Below are 7904 nucleotides of genomic sequence, written 5' to 3' on the forward strand. Positions count from 1 at the left end.
GTATTTTACTCAACTAATTTGTGTGTATTTTTAGAATAAAATAATTTTACTGAATATCAGTGGTCCGTTATGTCATTTCCAGGCTTGAACACCCCCTGAACGCCAAAAGTTAATGTGTTCAACAAGTGTATATTATGTGTTCAATCCTTTAACACACTTATCGTTGAACGGCGTCCATGCGTTCAAAAAGTGTTACAGCCCTTTGAACGCGTAAATGCGTTCAAATTTTTAACACATTTCATGTGCAACGTGTGTTCAGATATGGAACACCATAGTGTTCAATATAATGTCTGATGAACACATAGTGTTCAAAATCTGCACACGTATATTCAAAAATTGAACGTTGGTTGAACACGCAGTGATAAATTTCTGAACGTCTAGACGCGTTCAAAAAGTGTTACAAAAAGGCGTTTAATTGGTGGTCTATCCTTGAACTCTTAACTTTACAGTGCAGCTTTGTCTCGCCATGGCCAATCAGTTCTGTACACAAAACCGGGAAAGGTAAAATGCACTTTCAAAGATACAAAACACACTAAACATAAACAATTAAGATATGAATAATGTTTGAGTTGCTTTCCTTATTACATAGATCAATATTTAAGGGCTAATTCCTCAATTGCAACGACAAATTGATCTATTACATTTATGGTTGACAAGTATTACATTATGGGTGATTTTTATTACGTTTATGGTTACCATTTATTACAATTATGGTTGGTGATTTTACTACATTAATGGTTGATTTTGTTACATTTATTGGTGATATTACATTTGTTGGTGCATTTTATTACAATTACGGTTGATGTTACATTTATGGAGATTATTACATTTATCTGAGGTTACAAGGTGTATTCTTTGTTGCTACACAAGGTACACAAAAAACCCAGCAAATTTGTCTTTTGAACGTGATACAATATTTTGAATTATACCAATTGGATAACTGTCAGAAGCAAAATGACACATATACATATACTTACACTTAGCTCTGACTCAAGGAATCCTGAGATTTGCTTGTGGTCACGTTGCTGCCTGTCTGTACTGTGAACGAACTTGATCGCATTTTTTTGCACAGTGTGATCGAGAAACATGCTGTGATCATCTTTAATCAGGTCCAACGCATCCTCAACCTTCTTTGACATTTCTGCAAACGCCTGGTAAAATCATTGTGATTACATCCTGGAGAATAGAATTGCTGTTTGAATTAATCTGGAGTTCTACCAAAATATACAAATTACACAACTACAACTATTATTTCTCATTTTACGGCAAAGGGGTCAGTTAAATATTACAGGTGAACAGCTAGATCAGATTTATGTCAAGAAGCTTAAAAACTTGAGTTTCCATTTGAAAATGTATTAATGTAAGTTTCGTAAGAGTTTTCAATGTACATAACCATAACACTTTATTTGTCCAGTTGGCCAATCAGTGTAGACAGGGCCTGATCATGTGACAACACGCCTCTCCCAACAATGTACACTGATAAGGGAATCCACGGGTGAATTACCCCGAGGAACTATATAAATAATACTTTTCACCTTTAGCATGTTGACCCATGGTATTAAATAAACAATGAAGGAGGTGGTAGTTTCACCTATGTGATTGCAGTCAAAAATGAACAAATTTAAAATGAAATAAACTCTGCATTTTCAGCCTCAGCGTCTATTAAACAAAGCAGAGATTTTGTTGATTACATGGCTACCTATATGTATGTTTCCACCAGGCCAGTGATGGAAAACTGTGACCAAGCCTTTGTTCTGAATGATTGGACATTTGATACACAGAATAAACAGAACATGACAATTAAGTGATTAATACTTCGCCAAACTATTGTCCTAAAGCTTGGAAAAAACAAACACGCGGACTGTATCTTCATGTGTCATCTCAATACTACAATGGATGTTTGACACGATTTAAATGATGAACAATTAATCGAAGCCCTAGTGTCAAAATCGAAACGTTACGAGACCATGGAATTTTGCCGTTCTCATATCCAGTGTTGCAGCTAGCTTCAATTTTGGGACATAATGCCCCCTCACTTCAGATTTTGTGGGTCACTGCAGAATTTTGTGAGACATCACTAAAACCTACTATTTAATTTAGTATATACAAAACATGACAAGAGGGAGTAAAACACACTGTTAATTCAAACAACTTACAGTAAATCATGTGACAGCTCAGAGAATGACAAGAGCGAGTCATTTATGACACATTGTTTCAAAAATGAGGATCAAACCTTATAACTAGATATGAACTGAAAATGCTTACTTGTTTCATTATTTATTGCATTTATGTGAAAATTTGAACCTTTGCTACATGTTTGCAACTTCATTGAAAGTGTTATGATCAACATAATGACCAGAGTTCAATGCTAAAGGTCATTAAGTATTAAAATATGTAATTAGCTGAAATACAAATAATTAATTTCTTTGAGTGCTGTCATTGTATCACAACTTAGTAAAGCATGTATAATTGCTTTTGGTCAAGTCCTTCAAGCTATATATGCCAAAATGTGAAATCTTATTAGCTATGCAAATTATGAATTAGCTGAAATGAAAATGCGAAATGACTTTCAATACTGTTCTAACTAGGTATAATGATCAATGTACTCAGCATGTTTTGCCAACTGTTATCAAGTAAATCCTAGTATATATCCCTAATAAGGAAAGTTCATTAAAAATGCAAAGTAGGAATAAGCTGAATTAAAAATGTCAAATGACTTTCAGTAATGTGTATCATAGTATCTTTAATATACATAGCAACTTTTGTCGACTTTGGTCCAGTCAATACAGATATATATCCCTAATCAAGAAAGTTCATCAAATATGCAAATTGGAAATTGGCTGAAGCAAAAATGCTTAGCGAATTTCAATAACATGTATTATAATATTTAAAATATTTGCACAAGATTCATCAACTTTGCTTGAGTCAATTCAGATATATATCCCAAATTAGAAATGTTCATTAAATCATGCAAATAAGGAAATGGCTGAAATAAAACTAGTTTATGATTTTCCATAATGTTATATCATAGTATCTTCAATGTACATTATGCCATAGTTCGGGCCAATGAAATGGTGGCTTTTAGGTCCTTGGCAAACAAAAGGGCTTCCAGCAACACAAATTTCGCATACCGAACTTTTACGCTTTGAGACGAAAAATTTCATCGATCGCCAAATTTTTCTGCACGCGCAAAATGATCTTTGAACCATGCCTTGCAAATGGACGGACCGCGGGGTTTTGACTTCTACCTTTGTTTTCAGGAGTTAGAGGCGATCTAAAAGGGCGCAGTACAGAGAGAGATATAGATTGCATTACCGTGGCTCCCAATGCTGGAAAAATCTCTTCGATAAGCAATGAAGTCAACCAAAGACGACAACAGAGTTGAAATACGGGTTTCTAGCAAACTTTCTAGTGGTCTAATTCTTTATGCGGGATATCGCGCCAACCCAAACTCACTGCATGGACATCACATTTATGAAATCGAAGTCCAAAGTCGACTACGCCCATGTTTGAATAAGAGAGGTTTTCCATCACATCACACAACAAATTTTGCACAGATAGTGTTGCACTGGTATTGAAAGGTGCATGGAACGCGGGCAGTTTCCCTCGCAATCGATAGGAGATACATTGAGCAAGACACACTTCCGGGTTCGCTAAAAAACGAGGATCCCATGTACGGGGCGCTCAAATATAACTGTTCGTTGTGACACATAGCAGAGGCGTATATGTTTTTGATGCTGAGAACAGCATCTGATTAAGTACATACATTGTAAATGAAGGGTTTTAAAAGTTTACATTTTTGCGACGAAACGGACTTCTTAAGGTAGTTCATTTGGGGACAGGTCATCCCGACCCTTGTCCACTTCGATCCTGCAGTAATTCACACTCATTTTCGTCACCTCGACCCCGATACCCGAGTCACTTCAACCCCGTCACACTTTTCACGTTATTTGACATTTTACTGAATATTTAACGCAACTTGGCTAGAGAGAAATGTGTGTCTGTGACTGAGCTGTTTGCTTCGAAACAATGGCTGAATATGTGTGCACCATGGCCTAGTACCTACATGTCCGCTAAGACGAATCAACATGTTCTACAACAAAGACAAGACAAAAATTGAAAATATCAATAAAATGGCTTCCCAGAGACTGAAATACGCGATACTCGATGAAGTATGAAGTTTGTGAAATGAAATCAAAATTGACAACACAAGAGTTGTTCTCGGTAGTACCACTTGAACTATTATACAGACATTTTTTCCGTACAGTGCAGTATTTGTCAGTGACAAATCTTTGAAATATATTTTTGCGGTGAGCTGGACATTTGATTAATATCGACTTAATGTACATATATATTCCGTTATTTACTGGAAATGCTTATTTTCTAAATCCGCAATCTGCGGACTACGTGCTGAAGTACATTGACTGTTCATGTCAACCATCGATTCTCCTCTGCAGAGTTTCTGTATCCCGTTCAAAATGCTGTACCTCGATCACGCGATAGTGACACTTTGTAGCTTTGCAGTATTGAAAACTTATCATGAAATGGCCACCACGTCTAACCATAACACGCATTGTCGGGATTATTATGCGGAAAAAAGACTGCAAAACTAAGACTTATTAAACTTTATCAGAATTGAAACCATTATGATTGTACATGAGTACCATCCGAGAATGCAGGTTGAGCTGGGCAGTAACACACAAGCGTGGAACGCAACATGCTCTGCCGATCGTCGCATACCAAAGCCTATCCCAGAATTTGTTTCACGAAGAACCTCGCCTTTTTAATCTCACACAGTTTGAACTACAAAAATGCTTACAAAGGAGAACAAACATACTTTTGTGGACAACAACGAGCACGTTTCTTGACAAAGCAAAATCGAAACAGGGCAGAAGTACATGAAGTAGGTCACGGCCTTGGACTCTGTGCACGAATCTGATTGGACACTTCAATACATTTAACCAAAAATTATTATTCATAAGGACTTCCATATTTTGGGATCGGGGCGAGTGATAATGCCATGTGGCTAGTATATGGAAATGGCGATAGAGCAGCAAGCGAAACGATCAATCACCAAGGGTAAGGCTAATTTGCGAAACGATATTTTATCTTGAATAGTGAGTTGACTGAGTCATAAAATATATTTTAACGACCTAAACAAGGTTGAAACTTGAGCTATCCAGCTGTAGCCAACCTGGACTAGCTCATTTAACAGCGCCCTCAAACAGTCGATCTCTTCAATCGATCGTTTTCACTTATCATACGCGGCAGTAGCGAAAGCTCTCTCATAGACAACCATATGACAGAAAAATTAAAACTTTCATAACTTCATTAATATACAAGCCACGCCAACTAAAACCTGTTCAGTTCTTGCCATTTAGATACTGAAGCTGTGTACGAAATTTGGTGGACATCACTTCTGTAGTTCTTGAGATATCGGGTATACAGACAGACACACACGGAGAGACATGGCTAAACCATATGCTCACGTGTGTAAACATGTGAGCAAAAAATGGGTCAAATGTCTCAAAATTCTCCTCTGGCTGAAACACTTCATACCAACGCACAAAGATTACATTTGTTGTGGATTTATGTGAAAACAGATGGACTAGTGCGAGTGTGAATATCTGACAGGTGCGACATAAATAGCGTACCTTGTTCAACAACAGGCTAAGCACGAATGCTTCGAGTCGGGACTGGAAGCAAGTACGTGGGGTTGACAATGAATAACTGCTGGCCGGTGTTCATACGGCTACTGGGGGCTCGACTGCTAATACTCCTACCACTACAGGGTAGAGATGTAACCCCGAGGCTTGGCAATGGCAAGTCTTGAGGAGACGAGTTCTGGCTCTCGAGCGATGACATGGAACTTGAATTTGAAGCACTGCTACAGTGCTTGTACTTGAGCTAGCTGCCGCTCGAGTTGCCATTCAAACAATGTTGCAGTACATTATTAGTAGAAAAAATTAAGCAATCGATACCGTCTGCTCATGCTTCTTATGGGTGTTCTGGTTTCGAAAAAAACTGACGTCCGACGGTCATATAAACGATTGTCTCCTGCGATGGTCACTGACTGAAATGATACGCGCATGACCCCTAAATTCGAACTGGCACGTATGCGCATGCGTATAAAATTACACTGGCGTTAGACGGTCTGGTAAGGGGCGACGTCAAAAGTTCAATGTAGGATAGAAAACTTGATTCCCTAGTTTCCCCCTAAATCTTCCACCCCCTACAAACTTAATCGACTTATATTGAACCTATTGGCAGGCTCTTTCTACCGGTATGTAAAGCGAAGCAAAGGACCAGTCATTTATGGGGTGAAATAAAAACGACTAAAATAATACTTCAAGAACACATTTTAATTTAGTTTTATCCAATGAAAATACGACAATTGTTACTTGTTAGTAAGTTTTTGAAAATCATTCGAAGGGTTTTTGTACATTGCAGGGATAGAAATACTTTTTGATTTCTTATGGCAAAAGTTTGCCACCGGATATGAAATCAGGTGGCAATTGTGAAAAATCTGGTGGCAGTTTAACACATCATGTGATGTATAATAAAACATTTTGTCATTGCCACATACTCATTCTAAATTACAAATTCTTGAACATATGTTGAGTATACGTCACAAAAAGTCAACCCATACACCAGGCCTCAATTTTTTTCAAACTTTACCAGCCATGGGACACGTGAATTTTTAATTTTACTTGCCCGAGAGGAAAAAATTACTTGCCCTAAATTTCTAATAATTATACCAGCCATTTGTAACAGAGAGCAAGGTTTTGGGCATATTAAGTGAATCCAAAGAGGGAAAAAGCAGATTCAAACATGAACTACATCTTGTTAAAATGAAGGACTATTCACTGATTCTCAGTGAAAGTGGACAAATTGCTGTGCAGCATGTCGTAAGCTTATGGCTATAAAAATGAACAATACTCAGAAAAGTCTAATAGGATGTTCGAACTTTAGACAAAATAGTTATTTTACACTACATGTACGATTTAAATGCCTTATTTAAAAAATTCTACCTACACTACGGGGCAAATGGCCCTTAAATCGTTCAGTACAGCGCCGCCAGTGTTGTCAGCGTAGCAATGGTGGTTGCTGACAGCAACGCACAATTCAATATGGCGGCGCCCAAGGAGAAGTGTCAGTCTCATATAAAAATGCGTTAAATCATGCAGAAATCGCATCCAGAAAGGAACATTTTGATACGTGCGCCTATTTATCTGCATTGAGTTCATTCCGGAAATACGAGATGTAGCAGGAAGTGTCTTTGAGAAGAATTGTGGTCCCAAGCAAGAACTGCATTGGCGAGCGCTGACACATCCAATATTTGCCAGACAGATTGTGTACTGGAAATAAGGTAATAATCAGTAGATTACGCCCGAGCCCGAGAAGTAAAATGTCCCTGGCAAAGTACCTTCACCCGCAATCTACCAAGGGAAGTATTTGCTCTGTTGATAGATATGCTACCCGAAACAGCTTATGGATTGAAAGGCGTTCTACAGCGTCGGTCAAGGAGTTCGTCAAATTTTGCGTATAAAAAAGGTAGCATGAGTGAGACTCAGAAACAGAGTATTATTACACTGATTGAGAAAAGTAACTCAGATCGGACCAAACTCAAGAACTGGCGCCCGATTTCTCTGATAAATGTTGACAGCAAGCTTGTTTCAAAAGTCATAGCTTTTCGAGTCAAAATTGTTTGCCTTCTATTATAAGTCCTTCACAAACTGGTTACGTAAAAAACAGTTATATCGGGGAAGCTATTCGCCTGATTGCTGACATAATGCACTATAAAAAGAAAGAAATATACCTGGTATTATCTTATTGCTTGATTTTCAGAAAGCATTTGACTCCCTGAATTTGGATTTTGTTTTGAAATGTTTAGAGAGTTTGGT

The sequence above is a fragment of the Ptychodera flava genome, chromosome 19 (assembly GCF_041260155.1).
Source record: "Ptychodera flava strain L36383 chromosome 19, AS_Pfla_20210202, whole genome shotgun sequence".
Classification (NCBI taxonomy): domain Eukaryota; kingdom Metazoa; phylum Hemichordata; class Enteropneusta; family Ptychoderidae; genus Ptychodera; species Ptychodera flava.